Genomic DNA, 21,766 nt, shown 5'->3' with positions numbered 1-21,766 from the left:
TTAAGGATGTTATTGACAACAGCAATCTCAGACTCTGGTGGATTAGTGTTCACAGTAGCTCAGGACTGAGGTCAGAGGGTATAAGAAAGGGAATAAAGTTCTGGACAGAGAGCTTAATCATAAAGTCAGTAGTGATACCAAGCAGGAGTGGGGCTCCTGGGCACAAAAGCCTTTCCGTGTCGCCCACTTTTTTTTTTTAATTAAAAAATATTTATTTCTGGCCATGTTGGGTCTTCATTGCTGCGCACAAGCTTCTCATTGTGGTGGCTTCTCTTGTTGTGCAGCACGGGCTTGCGGGCTTCAGTAGTTCTGGCTTGTGGGCTCTAGAGCACAGTCTCAGTAGTTATGGGGCATGGGCTTAGTTGCTCCGTGGCACGTGGGATCTTCCCGGACCAGGGCTCGAACCCGTGTTCCCTGCACTGGCAGGTGGATTCTTAACCTCTGCACCACCAACCGTGTCCCCCACTTCTTGATTACAGAAAATAGGCTTCATTTAGACTTCAGGACCTTCCCTTAGTTCCAAGGGACAGGTTTAAACAGATGCTAATTAGGGAAGGGAGGGGATGCAGAGACAAGGGAGGAATAGTCTAGAAACAGTAGTGCTGCCTTGGGGCAGAGTCCTGTTCCCCTTCAAGGGCTACACCTGGCAGTGTCTTTGAGCTGTTTTGCAGATACTGAAACTCCCTCCAGGTGGGAGAAGTTAAGGCAAGCTGCTCACAGGCACGGAGGCCTCCCACCTGTTGAATTCAGGTTGCGGATATTGACTCCCACTTACCTCACCACCGACCAATCAGAAGCAGGTCCACGCCCTCTCAGAACCATTCCTATAAAACCCCCTCACTACCCCCTCCACGTTGGGACTCATAGTTTTGAGGTTGTTAGCTTGTTCTGGCGCCCTTTGACTGGCAAGGCAGTAAAGCTATTTTTCTACTTCACCAGGAACTCTGTCTCCGAAGTTAATTCGGTGTCCGGGTACAGAGGCTGGATTCGGCTTCAGTAGAGGAACTCAGTTTTAGGGGGACCCAGTTTCACCACCTAAGCTCCTCCAGAACCCTGTACTTTTTCTCTAGAGCTTTCTCCAGCCAAAAGCATTCCCACGGTCTGCCCCTCGACCAGGCTTCTCTCTGCTAAGGATGAAAGTCTGTTGGACACGTACACCTCCTTCAAGACGGCCACCACCTCCTGTGACGAGAGACTCGGTGGCCACGGCCGTTTGAAGCCTTGGTCCCACATAACTGACGGGGAAGAAGACCCAGCTGCATTGTCAAGAGTCGGCACGTGTGCCACACTTCTGATGGCACTTGGGGAGACGGACGCTCCAGAGCTGAGACGTCCGGTGGAAGAGGCTACTTCTCTGTAGAGCACAACTTGGAAAACGCCTGCTCCACAGCTGCCGCCATATTGCCCCGCAGAGCCATTCCACTCCTGCCCACCCCACGTGCAGAATCCGGGTCCCTGGAGGTGCTTCACGTGACCGGCGGCCATTGGCGGCTCACAGGTAGTACTGAGTACGCGCAACAGAGGCGCTGTGGCGTTGGCAGGCGACCTGCTTTGGAAAGTAGCCTTAGGAAACCTGTGGTGGTTCCAGCCACGTCGTGAGAAGACCCGGTAAGAGGAGAGACTTCTGTGGGGTGCAGTGCTGGATCAGTGATTAGGGTCGGTGGGGTCAGTGGCAGGAGTCTGTGAGGGTCAAGGAGGCAGGTGTATTGGGTTGAGACGCCGTTTGTTTAGTCCATAATCGGAGAGTCTGTTGACTCTGGTGATCTGAGCAGTTTTTAATTGGGCAAATCTATGGTTCAGTGACGGAGGGAATGGGGGGTCCGCTATGGCATGATGAATCTGTGGGTTCAGAATTCATGGCCTGGGGAATAAGGGCTGAAGGTTTGTGAGGTCGCTGATTGGGAAGCCTGTGAGAACTGGTAATTGGCGGAGCCTGTGTGGTCACTGATAGGACTGTCGGGTTAGTAATGGGGCTTCTTGAGGTCAATTATGGGAGAGTCTGTGGGCATTAATTATGTGGAGGTTTGGGGAATCAAGGATGAGGTATTGGGGGCAGTGATGGAGTCGTTGGGGGACATTAGGAGCTTGGAGGGGGTCACTGATGGGTACAGGAGTCAATGTTTATGACTATTATTGGGGCAGGTCATGGAAGGGAGTCGGTGTCTGTGACTGGTGAGCTCGTGGAAGTTGTTGATTTCGGAAGCCTGTGGAGTTAGTAATTGGGGAGGGACTCCCTGGAGATCCCTGATTTGAGTTTCCAACCTTTATTTCCAACCTTTACAACCAGATGGAGCTTCATATTGTGACATTTCCCCCAGTTCCTCAACAGCTTACCAGCCTTTCCCATCAAGCCACTCCTCAAACCCATTCTTCTCTTCACGTCCCTTTTTAAAAAAATAAATTTATCTTATTTTATTTATTTTTGGCTGCTTTGGGTCTTCGTTGCTGCATGCGGGCTTTCTCTAGTTGCGGCGAGCGGGGGCTGCTCTTTGTTTCAGTGCATGGCCTTCTCACTGCAGTGGCTTCTCTTGTTGCAGAGCACGGGCTCTAGACACACAGGCTTCAGTAGTTGTGGCGCGTGGGCTTCAGTAGTCGTGGCTCGTGGGCTCTAGAGCGCAGGCTCAGTAGTTGTGGCGCACGGGCTTAGTTGCTGCACAGCATGTGGGATCTTCCCGGACCAGGGCTCGAACCCATGTGCCCTGCATTGGCAGGCGGATTCTTAACCACTGTACCACCAGGGAAGTCCCTCACGTCCTCCTTTGCTTTGACCACGTCCCTACAAAAATTTAAAGTGTTTTTAAATGATCAGAGCCTAAGGAAATCTAAACTGATATTTGCTTGTATATTCGTAGAATATCACTGTGGGGATTCACAAAATTAGGAACAGAGGAACTGGGTGGTGGAAGGACCTCAGCTGTACCTTGTGAATGTTGAATCATGCAAACTATTACTTGTTTTACAAAATACTTTTAACTGGTATGCCTGGAGAGTTTGTCTGATGTTACATTAAAATTGTATGTTACTTGCTGAAGATAAGACATATATCAAACATTCAATTATCCTTTTTCAGAACATGTTTTTAGTTTTCATGTAGGCAAGTGATATCCTTCTCTTGTTTCCACCTGGTAATCGTAGAAATAATCACAGTTATTCTGATTATATTCATGCTTCTTCACCATAATTTTTCACAGTTAAATATTTATTGTCATTTTACAAATATGCAATAATTGCCAATTCTATTCTTACTTCACATAAGAGACATTTAGGATAATTTTTTTTTTTTTTTTGGCTGTACACGGGCCTCTCACTGCTGTGGCCTCTCCCCCTGCGGAGCACAGGCTCCGGACGCGCAGGCTCAGCGGCCCTGGCTCACGGGCCCAGCCGCTCCGCGGCACGTGGGATCTTCTGGGACTGGGGCACGAACCCGTGTCCCCTGCATTGGCAGGCGGACTCTCAACCACTGCGCCACCAGGGGAGCCCTAGGATAATTTTTAATTTTATGATTTGTTTGGAATTTTTTTGGTTGCTATCTTTCTTGTTATTCCTAATTCTATTTGGGGGAATTTATCCCGCTTTTCATTGTGGTACCATATGTGGCCTTTTCTTTTAAGGCAAATATGAATAGTTGAAAACCATGTATATTTTCAGTATGTACATCTTTTATCTACTTTGATATATTGCTGACGTGAATATTAGTTTTAATATTTAGGCCATATATATAATATTTTCCTACATTATCTGTCACAAAATTACAGTGGTATTAATATCTTCTATCTCAGTGGTGTTTCTGTCAAACATCCTTGTTTTTGTCTTTTTTTTTAAACAGCGTTTGTTTTATGTGATTTAGTTCCCTACTATTTGCTACATAAAGCAACCACACTATAACTTCTAACTCATGTTATTGTATAAATTTCTACTTTACCCCATTTAATGGCCCTCATCTTAAATTCTTTTACCTGCTACTTTTACTGTTTCTCTTCCTGATTCCGTTATCCACATTTGCCTGGTCCGGATATACTTTGTTTCTTACATTTTGTCTCCCCTGGTTGGTGTTTGAGGATGTGGGTGTCTCTGAGAACCAGCCAATCGCTGGATTTTGTTTCCGTTTTATTCGTTCCAGGCAGCTTTGTCTTGTCACGGAGAGTTTTACTTTTGCCTCCGTTACCTCAACCCTGTCCTTTGTGTCTCTCACTCCCGTTTTACTCTTTTTTAATTCTCTTTGTTTCCTTGTAGTTTAATTTGCTTTGTAGTTCTTCTTACATAGATTACGTACTTTTTAGCTTTTATGCCATGGTTTAGAAGGCACACCTTGTTTATATTTATCTCCTGGAAGTTCTCTTTAAGTTTTCCAGAAATATTGTTGAATTTATGTTATCCTAATTACCAAAGTGGCTAACAGAGATAATAGGTCTATTGTTTTATTTTATTTTTTAAATTTATATCTATTTTTTGGTCTATTGTTTTATATGTGATCTTTCTACTTTCTATTCTAGCTACCTCAGTTTTAAAATAGGAATAATTGGGGAGGATGAAATAATGTATATTGTTTGTTTAGCTTATTAACTTACACATCATTAGCCTATTACTAGAAATTATTTCGTGTGTGTGTGTGTGTGTGTGTGTGTGTGTGTGTGTGTTCCAATAAAGCTTTATTTACAAAAACAGGCAGCAGGCCTACCTCTTACTCCTTTTCCTCTCCACAGCCGAGGTCCTGCTTGGTATAAAATTCCATTCTTTCTATGCCTCTGCCCAGGCTGATAACTTCATTCTCTGTATGGACTAGAGCACCTTCCTGCCTGTTAACAGTGTCCCTTTTCTTTCCTGACAACCAATCCTGTCTGGGTCCAGGTAACACCACCCTAACTAACCTACATCCTTCTGCGCTGATTCACTTTTTACTTGCCTGGTTTCTGGATCTTCATGCTCCAAGAATCTTCCAACGTTTCTGTTCTCCACTTTCTGTTCTTGACTTTTATTGTAACTCCTTCAGTAATTTGAAAGCTTAAGCTCTTGGTTCTATGCTGGTGTTTCTCAAATTGGCAAGTATTCTCACATTTGACCTCTAGCCCTGCATTTGCTTGCCTCCAGAATACCTCCTCTCTGATGTTCTTCTTTCAGTATAAATATCAGAAATGGAAATGGAAATTATCTTCTCTCCCAAATAGCCCCTTTTTTTCTTCCTCTTTTATACTAGCTGCTCCTGTAATATTTATCCTGTAGCCTGGCTATGGTTATTTTTCCTCCCTAAACTTTATTTTTCAGAATGCAAAGCTGGTACAAAGAATCCCACATATATCCCACAGCCAGTTCCCCTATTACTGACATCTGACATTAGTGCAGTATATTTCTTACCATGAATGAACCAGTATTGATACGTTATCTTTTTTTTTTTTTTCTTGGTACACGGGCTTCTCACTGTTTTGGCCTCTCCCGTTGCGGAGCACAGGCTCCGGACGCATAGGCCCAGCAGCCATGGCTCACGGGCCCAGCCTTTCCGCGGCATGTGGGATCCTCCCAGCCCGGGGCACGAACCCGTGTCCCCTGCATCGGCAGGTGGACTCTCAACCACTGCGCCCCAGGGGAAGCCCTGATACGTCATCTTTAACTGAAGGCCATACTGTAGTTCTTACCTAACGTCCTTTTTCTCTTCTAGGCTTGAAGTAATATTGTAGGCTAATGACTCCCAAATGTTCATTTCCAACCTAGAACTTTGTGCTCATCTCTCGTCTTATTTGAAAGACTGGTCTCTTTACATCTTCATTGGGTGTCTACAGACATCTCAATCTTGATAGGTACAAAGTTAAGCTCTTGATTCCACTCGCCTTCCCCTAGACCTGTTCCTCTCTGAGTATCCCCCAGGTTTGAAGCAGCACTGCAGTCTGCCTGGGTGCTTCAGCCAAACCCCAATCACTGGTCTTCCCCTGCATTCTCACGAGTATTTTTTCCACTTCTCCATATGCCACATCCGTTCCTGACGCAGGGCCTTTGCATGTGCTGCTCCTGTGCCTGGAGTTTCCTTCCCCCAGGTTTGTACACTGCTGCCCCCCCCTCTACCTTTTTATGGGTCTGAGCTCAAATGTTTCGCTTTCAGAGGTGATCAGTTTATCTAAAGTTGACTTCCCTCAGCTTCTCTCTGTTCCATCTCCTTGTTTCTTCCATAGCATTCATCATCACCTCGGTGGTTTTCTTTTTCTGGACAATTTATTTAAAAAATTATTTTTTTTTCTTTTGCGGTAGGCGGGCCTCTCACTGCTGTGGCCTCTCCCGTTGCGGAGCACAGGCTCCGGACGCGCAGGCTCAGTGGCCATGGCTCACGGGCCCAGCAGCTCCGCGGCATGTGGGATCTTCCTGGACCGGGGCACGAACCCGTGTCCCCTGCATCGGCAGGCGGACTCTCAACCACTGCGCCACCAGGGAAGCCCTAAAAAATATTTTAAACTGTAAAAAATTGAAGTATAGTTGATTAACAATATTATTTTTGTTTCAGGTGTACAACATTGTGATTCAGTATTTTTACAGGTTATACTCCATTAAGAGTTATTATAAGATAGTGGCTATAATTCCCTATGGTCTACAATATATCCTTGTTGCTTATTTATTTTATATATAACAGTTTGTATCTCTTAATCCCATACCCCTAATGTGCCCCTCCCCACTCCCCACTGGTAACCACTAGTTTGTTTTCTATACCTGTGAGTCTGTTTCTGTTTTGTTATTATACATTCGTTTGTTTGTATTTTTTAGATTCACATATAAGTGATATCATACAGTATTTGTCTTTCTCTGACTTATTTCACTAAGCATAATATTCTCTAGGTCCATCCACATTGCTGCAAATGGCAGAATTTCATTCTTTGATGGCTAATATTCCATTATGTATATAATATAAATATGTAATATGTCTGTTGATAGACACTTGGGTTGCTTCCATATCTTGGCTATTGTAAATAGTCCTTCTATGAACATTGGGGTCCACGTGTCTTTCTGAATTAGTGTTTTCATTTTTTTCTGGATATATACCCAGGAGTGGAATTGCTGGATCGTATGGTAGTTCTATTTGTAGTTTTTTGAGAAACTTTATACTGTTTTCCATAGTGGCTGCACCAATTTACATTCCCACCAACAGTGTACAAGTGTTCACTTTTTTCTATACCCTCTCCAACATTTGTTGTTTGTAGGTTTTTTGATGATGGCCATTCTAACAGGTGTGATATCTCATTGTTGTTTTGATTTGCATTTCTTTAATAATTAGCGATGTTGAGCATCTTTTCATGTGCTGGTTAGCCATTTGTATGTCTTCTTTGGAAAAATGTCTCTTCAGGTCCTCTGCCCACGTTTTGATTAGATTGTTTGTTTTTTGATATTGATTTATATGAGCTGTTTATATATTTTGGATATTAACCCCTTGTCAGTGATATCATTGGCAAATATTTTCTCCCATTCTGTAGGTTGTCTTTCGTTTTGTCAAGTTCAGACTCCACAAGACTGTCCTCAGTTCAAATGTGAGTCTCAAACATTGGGTGCCCCGGCTAACAACTCTTCTGTCTGACTTTGCTGTTACATCAGGGATTCCTCCACTCACCCCTCCCCCCACACACTTCAAGTTCAATAATTTGCTAGAATGCTCACAAACTCCCGAAAACATTTTCCTTAAACCACCAGTTTATTATAAAGGATACAGAGGAATGGCCAGATGAAGGAGTACATTGGGTGCGTTCTGGAAGGAGCCCAAGCACAAGAGCTTCTGTCCCCATGGAGTTGGGTAACACCACCCTCCCTGCAGGTGGATGTGTTGTCCAACTCTTCAGCTCTCTGTGCCCCATTGTTCAGAGGTTTTTAAGGAGGCTTCATCCTGTGGGCATCATTGATGAAATCTTTCGCAGTTGGTGAATAAGCTCAATCTCCAGCCCCTCTTCCCTCTCTGGAGCACAGGGCTAAGCCTGAAAGTTGCAACCCTCTAGTCTCCTGGTCGGTTCCTCTGGCAACCAGCTCCCACCCTGAAGCTCTCTAGGGGCCCACCAAGAGTCACCTCATTAACAGAGAACCTCAGACGTGGTTGAAAGGGGTTTGTTATAAATAACAGAAGATGCTCCTTTCACCTCTATCACTCAAAACATAACAAGGGTTTTAGCAGCTCTGTGTCAGAAACCAGGGACAAAGACCAGATGTATCACAGCTTCCATGACAGAAATTTGTTCTTTTTCGTTGTACGTTGTATGTTTTGTGTATGTACAGTACCAGCCTTACACTTCAGCAAGATGACTTTCCCTGGACCTCACATTTTTCACTCCTGCTACCCTCTCCTATGTCTTGGAGAAGCTTCCTTGAAATCGGCAATGCTGTGGGGAGAGGCTGCTCTGAATGCAGACCAGGTTCTGCATAGGTCTTGGTCATTGGAAGCACCAACTTTGAATTATTTAAATGTCCCTTTCTGGGGGTTGAAACAGGCAGGGCAGTGTCTAGGTAATAATGTCCAAGACCCTGTTTCTCCCCTTTGGGGCATTTGATACCTCTTTACTTGCCCATCCTTCTTCATGCATGGGCTCAACACCATGGTTCAAGGGAGTTCCATCAGGGCCCATAGCAAGGTCTGGTTCTGTTATTGAACGCAAGTTCATGTGCCCAACACACAGTGAAGCCAAACAAACTGAAACGTCGGAGTTCAGAGCAGAGAAAGGTTTATTGGAGGGCCATGCAAGGAGATGTGTGGCTCATGCCCCCAAAACCCCCAACTCCTCAAAGTTTCAGCAAAGCCCTTTTAAAGGCAAGGTGAGGGAGGGGCATGGTTAGTTGTTGCAAACTTCTTGGTGTCAGAATCCCCGTAGGTTCTTGTAGCTGTCCACTGTCCACATAGGTCAGGTCAAGATGTTTCTGAAACCTCCAACAAGACAGCTTTTTATCTCTATATGAATGGACTCTTGAAGGTCAGAGTCTTGAGAATAGGCTATCTTGTATATTTCAGGTTATATGTAACATTCTTTTACAAAAAGTGCAGAGCCAGCATGACTAAGGACAGGCAACAGAGCACAAAGGTTAAAGTGAAAAAAGAACAGATCTAATATGGAGTCAGATTTGATCTTCCCTATTATGGTTCTGGGAGGGTGTTTTATATGTGAGTGGGAATTTTTATGTGTTCAGTGTGTGCATTAATGCCTGTGAGTGTGCAGCTGAAATTACATGAGCACGTGGGTGATTGTGTATTGTGTGTGTGAATGTGTGTGACTGTATGTTGGAGTGTGTGAGTACGTGTGCATGTGTGTTTGCATCTGTGTAAATGAGTTGGGGGGGATAGATTGCCCACTGTTATGGCTCTAGCAACTGACTTGACATTGGGGAATCACTGCATAGTGAACCTTGATCAAAGAGTTGATTTGTGTATAGGAAAACCTGAAGGATTAATTTAAACCATAGTATATATATATATATATTTTTCCCTTCTTGACTCATCAGATATATATTTCTTAATTTAAGGGGTAATCATAATTCCTTAATCAAAGTTTTGCACAAAAGCAAGTGTGGAGGACTTTGATGGTCTTGAATTAAGTGAGTAGCATTGACTTATCTGGCAGTAACAGGAATAGTAGAATCTCCCTCTTAAACCATCTGATCCTGGTGCTGTTATTTGCAAGGGTCTCTTTTATTATTATTTTTTCCTCACCCCACCCCCAAGGGTCTCTTTTAGAACCTTCTCTCTTTCTTCTATGGATATTAGTCTGTTTCTGCTTCCTATTGTTAGTGAGGGTCAATGTCAGTAAAATTTATTTTCCTAACAATTTACAGATTCATTGATATTGAGTTGTACAAATGAGTGCAGTGATATCTAATATAGACATTGGCATCATGTTCTTGTTATTTGTATCTCTTTTTAGATCCTTCTCAGATACTTGGACAGATTCCATTTCATTGCTCATACCTTAATTGATGGTCCAACTTAGTGTATGAAATTAGGAAAGAACCGTCCTGGGTAGAATTTCTCAGTGAAGCAGAACCTGCATTGAGACATGTACTTGCAGCCAGTCCCTTACGTGTCAAACCTAAGTACTTCCTGCTCCCTACATAGGAGCCCTGTCTGCCTCCAGAGATCATGGAAAAGTAAGCATCGGTCACAAACACGCCAATAGTCTCTTAAGATATATTAGCTAGAAAGTGATAATTGTTCTTGGTAATTAGCAACTAGGAAAATATTTTAAAAAATAATCACAGCTCCCAAGCCTGTTCCTGCCAGTGCTGCTCCAGGTTAAGTGATAATTGCAGTTCTGAGGGGAGGGGAGGTCACAGGATCACAAACTCATATCTCAGGGTGGAGCTACCCCTCTCCCACGTGTACTGATTGCTTTGACCTTCGCGTTGAGCCCACCATCCAGGCAGCAGGAAAAAGGCGGTGGGTTTTCTCTATTCATTAGGGAGGTGGAATCTATAAAGGAAGGATTTGTGCAGGAAATTGGGAAGTGAACATATTGGATAAAGGGACTCTCCCGTGTATGAACCTGGTCCAGCACCAAAACCACACAGGATGGTGGGATAAATCCTAAGGCATGAACTGAGATAGTCAAGAGAAATGGAGTCCTAGAGCTTTCACCAATCCCCGATGGCTCCTAACGTAATGTATGTATTTCTCACTGACAGTGATTGTTGTGGTTTAATGCAAGTGATGATGAAATCTGATTTTTCATGTGCTTAAGGACTGTATTTCCCAATTCAGTCTGCTGTTCAGTCTACTTTACAAAAATTGCAGACATAAATTTCAAGTTTCAGAGGTGAGCCCGTAATATCTCCATACTTGTAACAAATACTGGGATGAATCTACAGGACTCAGCTGAACCTGTGCAGAAATAGTGTGTCTAGCAGCCATTGTTGGAATGTAAATGCTTTCTCTAACTCTGGCTGTATGAATTGCTTAGCAGATTTATTTATTTATTTATTTAAAAAAATCTTTATTGGAGTATAATTGCTTCACAATACTGTGTTAGTGTCTGTTGTACACCAAAGTGAATCAGCCATATGCATACATATGTCCCCATATCCCCTCCCTCTTGAGCCTCCCTCCCAGATGATTTAATAATTGTGTCTTTATTGATTATGGAGAGAGTCTTCTCACTAAAAGTTAGGGAAGTAGCATTTAAGAAAAGTAGAACTTTGTAAGTTTCAGATATCATTTTTAGGCTCAAATGTATCCTGTGATATTTCTGCTGCTTTTAAATATTATGATACTGATCCAAAAAATGTATGGCATTTATATATGCACAAGTTGCTCGCCTTAACATTCGATTTTGCATGTGTCTTGTATTTTCATATCTTTCACAAATCTTGCCTTACTGCTAGTACTTTTATTTGACTTGGGTATTAATAAATAGTTATGCATATGGTCTGCAATCAGTAATAATTTGTTTCTACTGTGCACTATTAATCAGGCATCAGTGTTTCCTGTCCCATAGTTCCAGTGACTTATGACGTTTGTACTTTTGTCCTGGAATGGAAGTAAATGAATCTTTTTGTTTCCATGGGCCATTCTTGCATTTATTAAATCCAAATTGTCATGGGTGAGTACCTGCAGTTTTATACTGCAGTCGGTGCATTTACATTTTTTTTTAAAGATTTTTATTTTCTTTATCTTTTTTTTTTTGTGTGTGTGGTATGCCAGCCTCTCACTGATGTGGCCTCTTCCGTTGCAGAGCACAGGCTCCAGCCGCGCAGGCTCAGCGGCCATGGCTCACCGGCCCAGCCGCTCCGCCGTATGTGGGATCTTCCCGGACCGGGGCACGAACCCGTGTCCCCTGCATCGGCAGGCAGACTCTCAACCACTGTGCCACAGGGAAGCCCCTCTTTATCTATTTTTTGGCTGCGTTGGGTCTTTGTTGCTATGCGTGGGCCTTCTCTAGTTGTGGTGAGCGGGGTCTACTCTTCATTGCAGTGCGCAGGTTTCTTATTGTGGTGGCTTCTCTTGTTGTGGAGCACAGGCTCTAGGCATGTGGGCTTCAGTAGTTGTGGCGGGTGGGCTCAGTAGTTGTGGCTTGCAGGCTCTAGAGCACAGGCTCAGTAATTGTGGCACATGGGCTTAGTTGCTCCGCGGCGTGTGGGATCTTCCCGGACCAGGGCTTGAACCCGTGTCACCTGCATTGGCAGGTGGATTCTTAACCACTGCTCCACCAGGGAAGCCCCCAGTGCATTTACATTTAAGTAAGATTTCTACAGCTTTATTCAAAGTTTGTATTTGGCAATAGAATAAGTCTTAATGACAAGTTTCCATTTATTTATTAACTACATTTTTAAATAAAATATCAGCAACCTAAATTGAAATGACAAGGTGTAAAAGCAAAATTAAATTTAGATCTGGTTTATTTGAAGAACACAGGTGACTAGTATTTGAGTATATTCTGGATTAAATGCACCGACTGCAGCATAAAACTGCAGGTACCCACCCATGACAATTTGGATTTAATAAATGCGAGAATGGCTCAATATTAGGATGGAAACACTTAACCTCTATGTGTCAGTGTTTGCCTCATCTTTAGATAAGATAAGTGTTTGCTTCAGGAATTTGTGAGGAATAAAGATGTTACCACATGTGTGGCTTTCATAGCAGTGAGTCATACATTGTAAGTGTTCTTTAATGGTTATACGTTCAACCCTTGGATGCCTTGACATGACAGGAAGACTATATTTCAAAGTAAGGCTATTGTTAACTGCCGAATGTTGCATTTCAGTTGACCTGGTACATGTGGTCCATGCCTCATATTTGCATTCAGGATCTTCTAGCTCAGAAGACAAGCATCAGTCAGTGAGACCTGATAACAGGGCTGCCAGGGATTCGGCAGCAGGATCGATCTTATTATTACCGACAGTATTTGGAATGCTGGGGAATTTCCCTCTCTCTCTCTCTCTTTTTTTTTTTTGGAACATCTTTATTGGAGTATAATTGCTTTACATTATTGTGTTAGTGTCTGCTGTATAACAAAGTGAATCAACTATACGCATACATATATCCCCATATCCCCTCCCTCTTGGGTCTCCCTCCCACCCTCCCTATCCCACCCCTCTAGGTAGTCATAAAGCACAGCTGCTTCCCACTAGCTAGCTATTTCACAGTTGGTAGTGTATATATGTCCATGCCACCCTCTCACTTTGTCCCAGCTTCCCCTTCCCCCTCCCTGCGTCCTCAAGTCCATTCTCTGCATCTGCGTCTTTATTCCTGTCCTGCCCCTAGGTTCTTCAGAACCATTTTTTTTTTTAGATTCCATATGTATGTGTTAGCATACGGTATTTGTTTTTCTCTTTCTGACTTACTTCACTCTGTATGACAGACTCTAGGTCTATCCACCTCATTACAAATAGCTCAGTTTCGCTTCTTTTTATGGCTGAGTAATATTCCATTGTATATATGTGCCACATCTTCTTTTTCCATTCATCTGTTGATGGACACTTAGGTTGCTTCCATGTCCTGACAGTTGTAAATAGTGCTGCAATGAACATTGTGGTACAGGACTCCTTTTGAATTATGGTTTGCTCAGGGTATATGCCCAGTGTTGGAATTGCTGGGTCATATGGTAGTTCTATTTTTAGTTTTTTAAGGAACCTCCATACTGTTCTCCATAGTGGCTGTATCAAGTTACATTCCCACCAACAGTGCAAGAGGGTTCTCTTGTCTCACACCCTCTCCAGCATTTATTGTTTGTAGATTTTTTGATGATGGCCATTCTGACCAGTGTGAGGTGATTCCTCATTGTAGTTTTGATTTGCATTTCTCTAATGATGAGTGATGTTGAGCATCCTTTCATTTGTTTGTTGGCAATCTGTATATCTTCTTTGGAGAGAATTTCTCTCTTTTTTACCATTATCTCTTCCCTTTTTGCACTGGGTATAGGCTGAGGACCATAGGTTTGATTGTCAAGAACCTGATTGTAGCCAAAATCTTGGTTCTGTTCTCTGATGGATTTCACAATACAGTGAGAAATTATGGGTGGCACCACATGGACAGTGATTTTTGCCTGCAAAGTTTTCCCCTATGTTCGCGGAGTGGGCAGGGGTGTGTCCATTGCCACCACCTGCTTCTTGAGTATCTTCCAGGCCATCATGATCAGTCCCAGGACTTCTAGGTGGGCAGAGCTTAAAGTGAAAGCTCTCAAGTGTGTTATTGCTTCAGTTATCCTGTGCTGGATCATGAACATGCTGGTAAATATCATTTATCCCCTATATATGACTGGAATATTGAGCAACAAAAGCGTCACAAACAGAAAACGTTTCATTGTTTTGTTGTTCGCCATGACCAAACCGGAGACTTATTATATGCAGCATTGCTATCCTTCCCCGATGTCTTACGTTTTGTATTCATGACCTGGACCAGTGGCTCCACGGTTTTCATCCTGTACAGGCATAAGCAGAGGGTCCAACACATTCATAGGATCAGTGTCTCCTCCACATCCTCCCCTGAGTCCAGAGCCACGAAAACCATCCTTCTCTTGGTGATCACCTTTGTTAATTTTAACATTCTTTCCTCCATCTGTTATATTATTTTGGGTCTTTTGAACAATCCTAGTTTGTTCCTTTTGAACGTGTCTGCAATAATCACTTTGTTTCCCAGCTATCAGCCCCTTTCTCCTCATGAGTCGTGACTCCAGAATATCCAGGCTCTGTTTTGCTGGGAAAAGGAATACAAAATCCCCTACCTTTATGAGAAAGATGTAAATTGTATGTATTTGCACTATATGCATTTGATAATTCACTCTCTTTTCTCAGAGTCTTAAGTAAAATTGTCAGTGGCTTACCAGAAGATGGTAAACAGGACATGGGAACATCTTCTTCAAAGTAAACAATGTTACAATAGTGATTGTAATGAAGTGTTACGTAATTATCATGTAAATACTTCTGTAACGGATGTTTTGCTAGTGTTGCAGTGGAGGAATTCAGAATTTATGCAGTAATAAACACCAGGTCCTCAAGCAATCTGGATGTTATGGAGAAGTATATTAGTGTGTAACTTAAAACTATCACCATAAATTTCCCAGAAATGAAGTAGACATGAAATATTAAGAAAAGGTTCGTGAAAATGGAAGAACATGTGGCAGGTCATTACTGAAACTGAAGATAATAGCACTGGAGGGGAAACTCAGTCCTTGAGTAATGCTTTTGGAAGCTAGTCATGAGTTTTGTCCATTATATCCTTAGAATGAAGACAATCATTGATTTGAAATACGGTGTTTTGTGGCGAGATGAGCATGTTTAAATATGTTCAGGTAGAAATGGCCAGATTGAACTAAAGTAGGGCAAAGTAGAGCATAAAATTACATTTTACTGTGTTTTTTTGTTTGTTTCTTTTTGTGGTACGCGGGCCTCTCCCTGCTGCGGAGCACAGGCTCCGGACGCGCAGGCTCAGCGGCCATGGCTCACGGGCCCAGCCGCTCCGCGGCATGTGGGATCCTCCCGGACCGGGACTGGGGCACAAACCTGTGTCCCCTGCATCGGCAGGCGGACTCTTAACCACTGCGCCACCAGGGAAGTCCCATTTTACTGGGTTTTTAAACAACATCAGATGATTGTGACAATTGAAAAAGATGTGAATTGTACCTAACTGGGATCTGTAGAAGGCAGAATTTTCTCTTTTGTGAAGATGACTTGGACATATTGGTAAGAAAGAGGTTGACAGGTACATGCTCATGTCTCCAAAGCCATGAAATTAGTTTACAGTGGAGACTTCCATTAAATTCAGAGCACCGCAGGAAGAGCCATTTGAAAGGGAAAGACATTCTGTGTATGTGGAGTTTGTGGCTACACGATTTTCAAGGAGTAAAGTGGGGGTATTGCCTCAGTTTTAGGAGAGATTTTACATGGTTTTCTCTGTATTGACATTCTGAAGCCAATGAAAGTATTGAGAATTCAACAGTTTGAAAAAGAAAGTAATTATTCTGACCCAGTGGATATACAGATTGAACCTTGTACCCCAACGAGAAACCAATATATTTAGCTCACATGAAACACTTCAATATTTACCACAAAGTGGATCATGAAGCAAGAAGAAAATGCAGACACACACCTACCTACTAATGTGTATATATGTCTGCTTGTGACCTGTGTGTATATATACAGACATATAAATATAAAGTCAATCATGTTTGTTATTTATCAATAACATTAGGAAGTTGTACTTTGAGAAAAATTTAAAATAGCACTAACTACAGTAGTGAAAAATCTTAAAGTATGCGTTATCTGAAGAGTATATTGCCATGCTAGTTTTTTGTTACAATTCCATAAAATGTATTTTTCATTTTCCTACTTTAATCCTATTATTTGGCCATATCTTTTGAAAAAACATCTAATGACTATAGTTACGAAAGTTTGATTAAGAAATTAGTCTACTTACATTTACTATAATAATTGATATGTTTGTGTATCAGTAGAGTTTATTTTCTTTTTTATCTGTAACTTTCTTTCCATTAATTTTTTTTTTTTTTTTTTTTTTTTTTTTTTTTTTGTGGTACGTGGGCCTCTCACTGTTGTAGCCTCTCCCGTTGCGGAGCACAGGCTCTGGACGTGCAGGTTCAGTGGCCATGGCTCACGGCCCAGCCGCTCCACGGCATGTGGGATCTTCCCAGACTGGGGCATGAACCCGTGTCCCCTGCATCGGCAGGCGGACTCTCAACCACTGTGCCACCAGGGAAGCCCTCCATTAATTTTTAAATATAATTCTACCTTATAATTGATCTTCTCTTTGAAAGCTGTGTACTTAGTATGTGTTAGCTTTTACCTAGAAATTTAGCATACATTTAAAAGCTAATCACAGTGTCATTTTATGTAATATTGTTATCCCACCTTTACAATATAAGGATATTGAGACAGTAATCTATTCACTGTATCTCTTTTTTTCCAGAAGGCTCCAAAGAGGAATTTATTTATTTACTTGTTTAATTTTTAATTTACTTTTGTTTCAACTTCTAAATTTTTAATTTAATTTAAAAAATGAAGTATATTTGATTTATAGTATGTTTGAGTACAACATAGTGATTCACAATTTTTAAAGGTTATATTCCGTTTATAGTTATTATGACATATTGGCTATATTTCCTGTGTTGTACAATATATCCTTGTATCTTATTTATTTACACATAGTAGTTTGCATCTCTCAATCCCCTATTCCTGTATTGTCCCTGCTCCCTTCCCTCTCCCCACTGGTAACCACTAGTTTGTTTTCTGTATCTGCGAATCTGTTTCTTCTTTGTAATATTCACTAGTTTGTTCTATTTTTTAGATTCCACAGAAAAGTGATATCGTATAGTATTTGTTTTTCTGTTTTTGACTTATTTCCCTAAGCATAATAACCTCTATGTCCATCCATGTTGTTGCAATGGCAAAATTTTATTCTCTTTAATGGCTGAGCATTATTTCATTGTATTCAATATATATACCACCTCTTCTTTATCGATTCATCTGTTGGTAACTCAGTTTGGATCCATACCTTGGCTATTGTAAAAAATGCTGCTCTAAGTGTTGGCGGGCATATTACTTTTTGAATTAGTGTTTTTGTTTTGTTTTAGATATATACTCAGGTGTGTCATTGCTGGATCATATGGTAGTGCTATTTTGAGTGTTTTTGAAGATCTTCCATAGTGTTTTCCATAGTGGCTGCACCAATTTACATTGCCACCAACAGTGTACAAGGGTTCCCTTTTCTGTATAAACTGGCCCACATTTCTGTTTGTAAACTTTCTGATATTTATTTATTTGGTTGCACTGGGTCTTAGTTGCAGCACGTGGGCTCCTTAGTTGGGGCATGCTTGTGAGATCTAGTTCCCTCACTTTGGATTGAACCCGGGTCCCCTACATTTGGGAGCACGGAGTCGTATCCACTGCACCACCAGGGAAAGTCCCTGTTTGTAAACTTTTTAATGATAGCTATTCTGACAGGTATGAAGTGATATCTCGTTGTTTTCATTTGCATTTTTAATGACTAACGATGTTGAATATCTTTTCACATTCCTGTTATCCATTTGTATGTCTTCTTTGGAAAATGTCTATCCCAGTCTTCCACTCATTTTTTGTTTGGGTTGTTTGTTTTTTGATATTGAGTTCATATCATTTGGGTATTAAACCCTTGTCAATCATATCATTTGCAAATATTTTCTCCCATTCTGTAGGTTTTCTTTTCATTTTGTCAGTTTCCTTTCCTGTGCAATAGCTTTTAGGTTTAATTAGGTGTCCTATTTGTTTATATTTGCCTGTATTTCATTTGCCTTAGAAGACAGATTCAAAAAAATATTGCTGAAATCAACTAGATTTCAATAAAGTTAAAAAAATACTGCTGTAATTTATGTCACAGAATGTTCTTTCTATGTTCTCTTCTAGGTGGTTTTCTTATAGGTACAGTACTTATTTCCCAGAGTCACATGAAACTGGTGCTGACCAATTTCACATGCAGAATGGTACTGACACACTGATTTTGAATGTCTTACATTGTTTATATTGACAGGAGCCCCATAAAGAAAACATCTCTGTATGTCCTAAATATATGTGTGTGTGTGTGTGTATGTGTATGTGTATTTTTTAACCCCCTAAGATGTAGAATACATTCACTGTTGGATTTTTTTTAGCCTGGGATCCTAGACTTGGTAACAGAGCTTGCTACCACAGGATGACATTGCTGAAGATATTTTATTATTTAACATGTTTGGGTCAGAGGTCTCCAAGGCCCTCCTCAAGCTTGATGATACATAGAGGACTCCCAATACACTTTATTACAGTGAAAGGATACAGGCTAGAATCAACAAAGGGAAAACGTGCGTGGGGTGAAGTCCACAAAGGGAAAAGGTGCATGGGGTGAAGTCCACAAGAAATCAGGTGTAAGTTTCCACATGTCCCCTCCCAGTGGAGTCACAATAAGGTGTGCTTAATTCTGCCTGAAATATACGTGACAATACGTGGGAAGTGTTGCCAACCAAGGAAGCTCATCTGAGCCTTTGGTGCCGGGTTGTACTGGGGGCCATTCATGTAGCCATGCAGCACTCCTGTGACTGACATCAGCTACTCATGTTACCGACCAGGGTTCTTCGACTCCTGAATAGAAATAGAGGCCAGACAAGAAATTCTGGCAAGGTTTTATTTATCTATTTATATTTATTTTAATTTTTATTATTTTGGCAAGGTGTTATTTGGACTTGTGCTGCAGCTTGAGGGGGCCAAAACAAGTAACAGGTTCCCTTGCTTGCTCCCTGAGCGGGGCGAGCTGGTCCCTTACATGGGGTGAAGGTAGGGGTGGGTCCAGTGCTCGGGCTCAAGGCTGGCTTGGGTGGGCTGCCCACCGCCTTGGTGGTACATTGTGCATGGCACACAGGCAGGACCCTGCTTTTGCTCCCAACTCCTCAGAAGTGGCAGTTGGCTTTTGCTCTTCTTGTATCTTGTTCATAATTTACCCAACTCCCCATGTACGCAGTTATTTTTAGTCCTTTATAGCTTCTTTGTATTTTCTTGCTGGAGAAGATGTTTGTCCAGGTGCAAGTACTGCAGTAGAGGGTCCCAGGTCCCAGCCTGTCTCACTCAGACCCCAGCCCTCCAGAGCAAAAATGGGCCTTCACCATTGTTAGGGTAAACTTACCTGATCTCACTGGTCCAGTATGGCCCAATGCCTCAAGTATAAGAAAACACTCTTATCCAGGAGAATATCCCCAGGGCTCAGAGGTTGTCTTCCAGGAGTGAGCCAATCCTGAAGACAGCCCTTTGTTTAAAATTTGCAGGTTTTGAGCAACCCAGGTTTGTTGAGTTAACACTTTCCTGCATGGTGATAGTGGATGGTTTTGTCGGTCTTTTTCTAAATGAAGACTGGGAATTTGCTGATAAGGTGAAGTGACACCAAGATAAGCAAGATAACCGAAGCAGTATGGAAAGCTGCCATGAATGTGATGATTTGGGAGAAATATATTGTCTAAACATAAAGTTTGATTCTTTAAGAGAAAGGTGCCAGAAATTTGACTCACAAGGGATGTTTCTTGAGGGAGGGGTACAGAGGGAATGGGAATTGGGCCAAGGTGAGTAGAACAGGGGAAAATATAGATCGAAGGGGAAGGGGGAGGCAGTGGAAGACAAGGCTGAAGTGCAGGGCATGGTGCAGGTATAGAGTTGACAGAGGGAACTAAATTCAAAGTAGGTGTAGAATGGAGGTGGGGTATGGAAGTAGAAGGGTATGGAAGTAGAAGGGTCAGGTGACGGTGGGTAGGTGAAAATGTAGATCCCAGGGTTTGAGTGTGATAGGGTAGGTGCTAAGAGATGGATAAAGACCTAAGGAGTCATGGAGTAAAGGTCTCTGGGCCATAGTGGTGGAGAGGGATTCATGATGGAGAAAAAGGCTATGGAGTATCAGGGGCAGATTGGAGGTCACTAATTCGTCCCCTATTATTAATACCCTCGGTTACAGTGGAGTCACAGATCACTCATGGATCGTTTTTTACATTCAGCTCATGAGGCAAGAATCTTGCTCATACAAAATACTCCTACGAAGTTTTTAACATACAGTAGAAGCACAGGTGGAGTGTTGAGTGACACCGTGCATCTCTCTTTCACCCTTCCAGCGGAACCTCAGGCATGGGGAGCGACTGGGGTGGGTCTGACACTGGTCCTGGGCCCTCAGCGTTGGCAGCGGGAAGCCTGGCCCCTTCCCAGTACTGTGTCTTCAACAACTTTTATGCCCCAAACTGATTTGATGAAATGCCCCTTATTTATTGTAGTATTTCTAAAATGTAATACAGGCTTTATCTAAGAAATAGAACATAATAAACAGTAGAAAAATGTGTAGGTGATGTTTATTTCTGGTGTGATACTGTCCTGAGAAGTAACCACTGGCAATAGTTTTATGGATATGATCACAATTAAAAATGCTTTTCATTGAAAAAAAAATCCTAGCGGTATAGGCGGATCTGCATCCCCTGGTGTTACCCCTTAGTGGTTTATATTACATTACAGGCAAAAGGGACTTTGCAGATGTACCTTAGGTTACTAGTCAACTGACTTTAAAATAGGGAACTTATACGCATTATCTGGGTAGGCCATGTGTAGTCACATGACCCTAAAGAAGAGAAAGGCCCGTTAGATGCAACTGAAGAGGAACAGATTGAAAACAGGAGGGGGAGTCAGTGAGCTGACGCTGGCTTTCAAGATAGAGGGAGCCGCATAGAGATTGTGAAGAATTCTGCCAAAGTCGTGAACCAGCCTGGAAGGAATTCTCCCCCAGAGGCTCCCGTTAAGAGCCCAGGAGAGCGGACAACTTGATCTTGGCCTTCTGTCTTACTGACCTGTGAGAAAATGAATGAGTGTTGTTTGGGGCTGCTAATAGCATGGGAATTTGTTTCAGCAACAATAGAAATCCAGTCCGCATAGCGACACAATAATAAAACAATAAAGTTAAGTAAAATTCCCATTTATTCTCCCACAGCTGATGCCATTTTGATCTTCAAGTGTAACAGTTTTCTTCAGTTTTATGTTTACTTTTTTTTTAAATGTAGTTTTAGAGTATACTTAATATTATATCTGAAATGGCATAAAAATGAATTTTTTAAAGTATTCTGTTTTGGTCAGTGTTTACACATATATTGTCACACTGGACTTATTCTCCAATTAAATTGCTCTCCTCAATCACTGATCTATGATGAAGATATCTTTAGTCCAATATAAGTAGATCTACAATATTGTCTGAAACATCACGATTTACTCAATGGAGATTATTTTTCAATTTAATTTTTATTTTTTACTTGAAGTATGGTTGATTTAAAATGTGTTAGTTTCAGGTGTA

General features: G+C 42.0%; 1 pseudogene; it reads left to right on the top strand.

Moving 5' to 3' along the window:
• Nucleotides 1-13,953: 13,953 nt before the first annotated feature.
• Nucleotides 13,954-20,676, top strand: LOC132480703 (vomeronasal type-1 receptor 4-like; annotated as a pseudogene).
• Nucleotides 20,677-21,766: the final 1,090 nt, after the last annotated feature.

This window comes from Mesoplodon densirostris, chromosome 19, assembly GCF_025265405.1.
Source record: "Mesoplodon densirostris isolate mMesDen1 chromosome 19, mMesDen1 primary haplotype, whole genome shotgun sequence".
Lineage (NCBI taxonomy): Eukaryota > Metazoa > Chordata > Mammalia > Artiodactyla > Ziphiidae > Mesoplodon > Mesoplodon densirostris.
Note: the sequence above shows the minus strand (reverse complement) of the source record. Positions and strands in the feature narration are given on the sequence as shown.